Source organism: Mytilus trossulus, chromosome 10 (assembly GCF_036588685.1).
Source record: "Mytilus trossulus isolate FHL-02 chromosome 10, PNRI_Mtr1.1.1.hap1, whole genome shotgun sequence".
Taxonomy (NCBI): Eukaryota; Metazoa; Mollusca; class Bivalvia; order Mytilida; family Mytilidae; genus Mytilus; species Mytilus trossulus.
In genome coordinates this window covers 10,852,838-10,859,989 of record NC_086382.1, presented here as the reverse complement: position 1 = coordinate 10,859,989, position 7,152 = coordinate 10,852,838, and positions in this window count along the sequence as shown.

The following is a 7,152-nucleotide window of genomic DNA, read 5'->3' as shown; positions in this document are numbered from 1 at the left end:
ATAAGATGTATGATTGATGTTTAACAACAATAATATGTTAAGGTTCATGTGAACCCTATTGGTAAAATAAGCTGTGTTTTCATCTCAACATTTACTCTGAGTACAGACAAACCTGTGAATCTGGAAAAGATTTAAGGCATAGCATGCCCTAGATAATAAAATTCAAATGCATTGTATGATTAAGAAAACTAAAAACTGAACTGGATTTTGCAGAGCACTTTTTTCGTCCCTGAAGAAGATGATAAAATTAACAAATAGTTGATTTTCACTTGATATAGTCCACCCAGGTACACAGTTTAAATCGCCAATTATTGTCAGGTATCTATTGGCCATGTCAATTAGTACAGCTCACTTCAATTATTACCTATGGGGATGTTCTCAAACCTCTTTCCAAACTTAGTTTATTTTTGCACCTTCTGGAGGATTAAAAAAAAGTGCAACATAAAATCCAGTTAAGTTGTATTTTTTCTACGACATTAAATATATTTGAAATTTATTTATCTAGGACATGCTTTGCCTTAAAATCTTTTCCAAATGCATAGGTTTGTCTTTTCTCAGAGTAAACTTTGAAATGAAAATCAGCCATTTTAGGCAAAGGGTCCACGTGAACCTTAACATTTATACAAAATGTATGTGATTGCATTCACACCTAGCCAGCATACAAAAACGATTCAAACTTCTGATCTTCTGTTTTGGATCGGATATGAAGTACACAGTCAGTTTATGAAGACTTCGTCATTTGATCGTTAAATATTCAGCAGTTCATATTACATTTAAAATACTTCTATGTATATTTAGATTGTTGAATATGATGGAACTAATGTCACGGCTTCGCAGAGAGTGAGAATGTGTCATGAAGGTCAGAGTTCAACATCTAAACCATCCGACACAACTCCATTGTATCCATCTTTTACAGTGACCTCAGGAGTTTTGCTCACACTAACACCATATGGTAAGATGATAATTAATCGAAATAATAAGATAAAAAATGAGTATATACAGACCATAAGTTGTAACAATCAAATTAAAATGAATTGTATGAATGAGTGATTTTTGTTTCAGACGACGCGATAAATTATGTAGACCCATTGTTGATATGTACGCTCTTGAAATGTCTTCATTTGCGTGTTAAAGAGTAAGTAGCAATCTCATTGATCGCCACATAGCTTGTCCCTTTGTTCCCAATATTAAGGTCAAATTCCCACGCTCTAATGTAATAAGAAAAAGCCAATAAGAACAAGGACAGTTGCATGTTCATAACGTTTATTAAACTTTAATGTTGCACCCGTGGTTTTGTTAGTGTAAGTACAAGCTTGGGGATAAGTATTATTTTCTTAGTACATTTTCAAAGAAAATAGGACAAATAGTGATAACGATAATTCGAACATATCCGTCGTCATCTTCGAAAAAGTAGTGCCATACCGACCAATCAATTCGAAATGGACTCTTGTTAATGTTTTCTTGATGTCACTTTACTGGGATATTTGAGATGATAAGATGTATGATTGATGTTTAACAACAATAATATGTTAAGGTTCATGTGAACCCTATTGGTAAAATAAGCTGTGTTTTCATCTCAACATTTACTCTGAGTACAGACAAACCTGTGAATCTGGAAAAGATTTAAGGCATAGCATGCCCTAGATAATAAAATTCAAATGCATTGTATGATTAAGAAAACTAAAAACTGAACTGGATTTTGCAGAGCACTTTTTTCGTCCCTGAAGAAGATGATAAAATTAACAAATAGTTGATTTTCACTTGATATAGTCCACCCAGGTACACAGTTTAAATCACCAATTATTGTCAGGTATCTATTGTCCATGTCAGTTAGTACAGCTCACTTCAATTATTACCTGTGGGGATGTTCTCAAACCTCTTTCCAAACTTAGTTTATTTTTGCACCTTCTGGAGGATTAAAAAAAAGTGCAACGTAAAATCCAGTTAAGTTTTATTTTTTCTACGACATTAAATATATTTGAAATTTATTTATCTAGGACATGCTTTGCCTTAAAATCTTTTCCAAATGCATAGGTTTGTCTTTTCTCAGAGTAAACGTTGAAGTGAAAATCAGCCATTTTAGGCAAAGGGTCCACGTGAACCTTAACATTTATACAAAATGTATGTGATTGGCTTATAGAGATTAACTCGTTGGTTTTATTGTTGTTGGTATAATAAGTATTGTTATCTTTTTTTAGAAACATGTAATGAACAAAATGTAAGTATTATTACATAAATGTGTGCAAATAAACAATATTGATAAGAAAACAAGTTCAAAAGGTCGCCTGCTGAATAAAAAAAAAAAGAAACCCCCATACTAAGTAATCCATTATAGCTAAAAAAATAAATTTATTTAAAAAAAGTAAAAATCAATTACAATCAGGTTAAAACTATTTTTAAACTGATAACAAATAATAATACAAAAAATATAACACAACAATGCTCTATATATTGTATAGAAATATGTGTTGTATTGATTATTGGAAAACACAAAAGGAAGACAAAAAAATATTGCTTTATATTAAAAAAGAAATTGGTACAAAACATTTATAATGAATATGATAAATAAACAAAATGTTTACTTTTTTAACATTTACATGTTTTAACATTTTTAAATTAAAATATGTTATCACAATTTCTCCTATGATTGTTGTATGCTATGTTTTTCTTGCATAAAGAGATATTTTCTGTATTACACTGCATTTATTTTATAATAGTATATATTGTACGACACAATCACGAAGGAATTAAGGAAAAGAGCGAATCCCAAAAATGAACAAAATAAAGTTTCGTGTGTATAAGTGAACAAACAATAACCGCCTTGTTCGATGTGAAAACAACTTCAAGTAGTTAATAGCCATAATGTTCAATAATAACGATCAAATCCCTTTAATGGGGGTTTTGAATGAGAGGCGGGAGATACAAAAGGAACATTCAAACCCATAGGATAAAAATAAAATAAAAACGTCACGAAAGACCCCCCGCCAAAATAAAACCACCAAACAATATTATACAAACACACAAAATAAAAAACTAAAGACTGAGCACATGAAACCAACCAAAACAATGGGAATGATCTCATGTTTTTCAGAAGGGTAGTATATGAATACGAAATGTTCCAACTGTCTTAACTACTACATGTTATATTCAGTCCTTTTTCCTTGAATGTGAGCTACCAAATTTGAAATGCCACCGTTTTTTTTTTATTTACATAAGCAATTTTTCTATCGATTCAAAGTTTTTATTTTATGCATTTTTTATGTTTTGTTTAGTGTTCTTTTGTTTATCTTTGGGGGGGGGGGGGATTTTGACAAAGCGTTGTCAGATTATGCTCGACTTACGAGTTTGGACGTTCTTTTTGTGTTTTTAACCTCTCTCTTATTATAGAATTTAATTATCATTCTTATTGAACCAGCTGCAGACTTTGCTTGTTTATTTTTCGTTAATTGCATATTTCGTTAATAGTGACAAACAAAAAGGTAAAACATGCTACACAGAAGAACAAATAGTCAGTATGCTTGAGTTTCTTATCGACAACATATTTGTTGAGTTTGGAGGTAGACTTTTCCAACAAATTGTCGGCATTTCTATGGGAACAAACTGTTGGCCTCTTTTTGCCGACCTCTTCTTATTTTCATATGAATCGGAGTTCCTCCAGACACTTGTCAAAAACAAGAGGATCAAAGAAGCCAGATTATTTAATTTCAATTTCAGATATATTGATGATGTTCTTTAAACAATTCGAACTTTTCGGATTGGGTTCCATCTAGGAATTAAAGAAACAACAGACACGGCTTCCTTCGCTTCATTTTTAGACTTATATCTCGAATTTGACTTAAACAGTAATCTCAGTACCAGATTCTAAGACAAACGAGACGATTTTAATTTTGAAATTATAAATTTCCCCCACCTGAGTAGCAATATACCAACATCACCTGCATATGGGATATATATTTCCCAATTTATTCGATATTCAAGAGCTTGCAGCTCCTACTCAGACTTTGTAAAACGTCATCAGTGTCTGAGTAGAAAGTTGATGAACCAGGGGTATGTCAAAGAACGTCTCGTCCTTTTTCTAAAAAAAAGTTCATCGGAAGGTATCAAGACCTTGTTGATAAATATTCCGTATCGACTTCACAAATAATACATGATGGTCTTGATGTATAGATTCTGCGTACTTTGGTTTTTTATCATCTTAACAACGTGTATTATTGTTCTTTCATTTGTATTTGTTCTATTAATAATATTACTTTTTCTGTTGGATTGTTTTATGTAATATTTGACGTGGCTCTGTACTTATACATCCCGTCGATGTGTTTGTATTGTCTTTCATTTTTTGATGGTGTGTTTTGTATAAGCAACTTTTTGTGTTTCTTTGGTTCTTATAACGTGACTCTGTACTTTATAAGATCCCGTCAGTATGATATTGTTCTATTTCATGTCATTATGATATATTTCTATTATGAATTACAAAATGCGTTGAACCATAAACGTCAAAATCATTCAATCGCGTAGTGGAATTAGCTATTTGTGGATTTTTATAAATTCTATATATAACTTTTGGACTATTTTAAATCTCGGTCTATTTCTGAAATTTATTCTTACATACTTTTGATTTTTTAACCCTGTATGCTAACATTGCCCATGTGAAATTTTTAAATTGTTTGTATGTACATTGAACGACAAATATATGTGACGTGTAAAATTTTCTGACGTCAGACACGCAAATCAATGAATGTGTTTGTAGATTGATGTTTTTGTGTTCTGTTAAATTGTTCCTTTTAAAATTGTTACACGATTATGACTGCTTTTCCCATATTTTGACTATTTCATATATTGTGTCTGTCATTGTAAATATAACTGAATTTGATGAGACTGTCATCAAAGTGAGAGGGTTAGCGCTATAGAACCAGGTTTAATCCACCATTTTCTACATTTGAAAATGCCAGTACCAAGTCAGGAATATGACAGTTCTTTTCCATTCGTTTTTGATGCGTTTAGTATTTTAATTTTGCCATGTCATTATGGATTTTCCGAATTGATTTTCCTCTAAGTTCATTATTTTTGTGATTTTACTTTTTAATCACAACTTGGATAACATTTGTCATGTAAGCAATCGTTAGAAAGTGGTAGATAATATTTAGGAATAAAACATAAAATATATGTCATTATAAATCAACAGTTATATAACAGTTTACTTTTGTTTCAGGATAACCCTTAGAAAAACCTTCGTGCCGGCTGTGTGCGCATAGTTGGTTTGACTCCTTTGCAACATTATTTTTGGTTATGTGTGTTGTGTTTGGCAACTGAACACATTTGGTAACATGAAGGTTCTAACGAACTTGATCGATAACTATACACTCAACGTGATCAAATTTTTGACACGGCGGAATAAATCGATTTTCGTTTCTTTACGACACATTTCAATAAAATCATGTTAACTATTCCCATGAGCGTTTTCTGTAATGTGTGTCGCCTTATACACAACCATCTAATAAAATAACCGAAACATAAACAATCTATTACAACATCTTCAGACACAAACAAAAAAGAAAATTTGGACCTGAGAGTACCAGTAGTTAGTAAAAGCTAGTGTTAAAGAAGCAAAATGAAATCAATACATATATATTCATACTTTTAATAGGTATACATACATACGACAGATCTATGTTTGATAAAAACCTAATAACAAAAAACCTACTTGAAATTACATGTCATACTTCGATTTTTCACAGGCATTTTACAAAAATAATCATTGGCTAAAACTTATGTTATAGCTACGTATACATCAAACTTGTATGACAATTCTTTTTCTTGTTGACAAAATTTATGATATTCATACACACTTATATCAATTATTGGTACAGTTGTGTTATTGTTTCATTTTCATTAATTCGTTTTAACGTATTTCCTCTCAAATGTTGGGTATACTTTAAAATTTATAACTAACTAACGGAAAATCATGTTTTAAGGCGTTTGTTGTTCTTTGCATTAGAGGGACTTTTATCGGCTCCAATGATGAGTACATTATCAATTTTGTAGCAATAGTTTTTTTGTTGCTGAAGATGATGGGTATAAATGATAGTGATTCTGAATCGTAAATCAATTCAAACACGACAATGTATTAATGCTACAGCTTTGACAAACTAACAAAATAAGTGATGTTTATTATTATCGCTTTTTTACGAAATTTTCCTTTGATCTTGCTGACTGATAATTTCCTTTCTCAGCGGAGTCGAATGATATGAAAATTTATCGCTAGAACCTAATAAAATGATAGACGACTTTGAACTTAAAACTATGATAAATATCTCGATTTCAACTTTAGATTACCAATTACCATTTCTCAGCTGTAACATACCCTCTTCGCGATCGCATTGATTTTGCAAATCTCATTTAATACATTACCCTTGAGCATATTGCAACTATTTAGAAATAAGGGTGTGCTCCTTACAAAAACACTGCTCAATCGAAGTACAACTCAAACTTGCGGAGACAAATATTTGATCTTCCCTCGCCGGGATTCGAAGTTGAACTCTGTTATTTGGATATCGTGACAACACCGCCTGCAGCGTGAGTAGCGCTCTAGACTTCTCGACCACTTACGCTGAACAAAAAATCAAATGAAGAAATGCAATTTCAATTTTATATTTACTAGTAATCATGCCGTATACTGAATGTGCATGACCCTATTTTTTCGTCAATTTTGTTCCCTATCTTTTTGTTGTAAAATAGATGATTTACAAGCTGTAATTGTAATTGATTTTTGTTTAAGTGATTTTCTCTTTAAATTTTTATTTTGTAATAAAGGACTGGATTCATGTTGGGTCTTTGTAGGAGACGTTTACCCTGTCGACGCACAAAGTATCGCTCCTTTTGGAACTGAGATTCCATTTATTTATGTTTGTAACCATATTTTTTACTCTTCCTTATCAATTATTGCGATTTGAACCTCGGTACACTACTGTTGTATTTATTAGGTCTTTCTATTTTTCCGTGAAAAGACCTTTTGATTTTGTTCTAAATATATATTTTTTCTTCCGCCTAATTTTTGTTCTTGCGCAGTATTGTTGTTCTGCTAGATGTCGTATAGATATTTGGTATATGATATCGAACAGTTTATATGCTTTTAAAACTGACACCATTTAACCA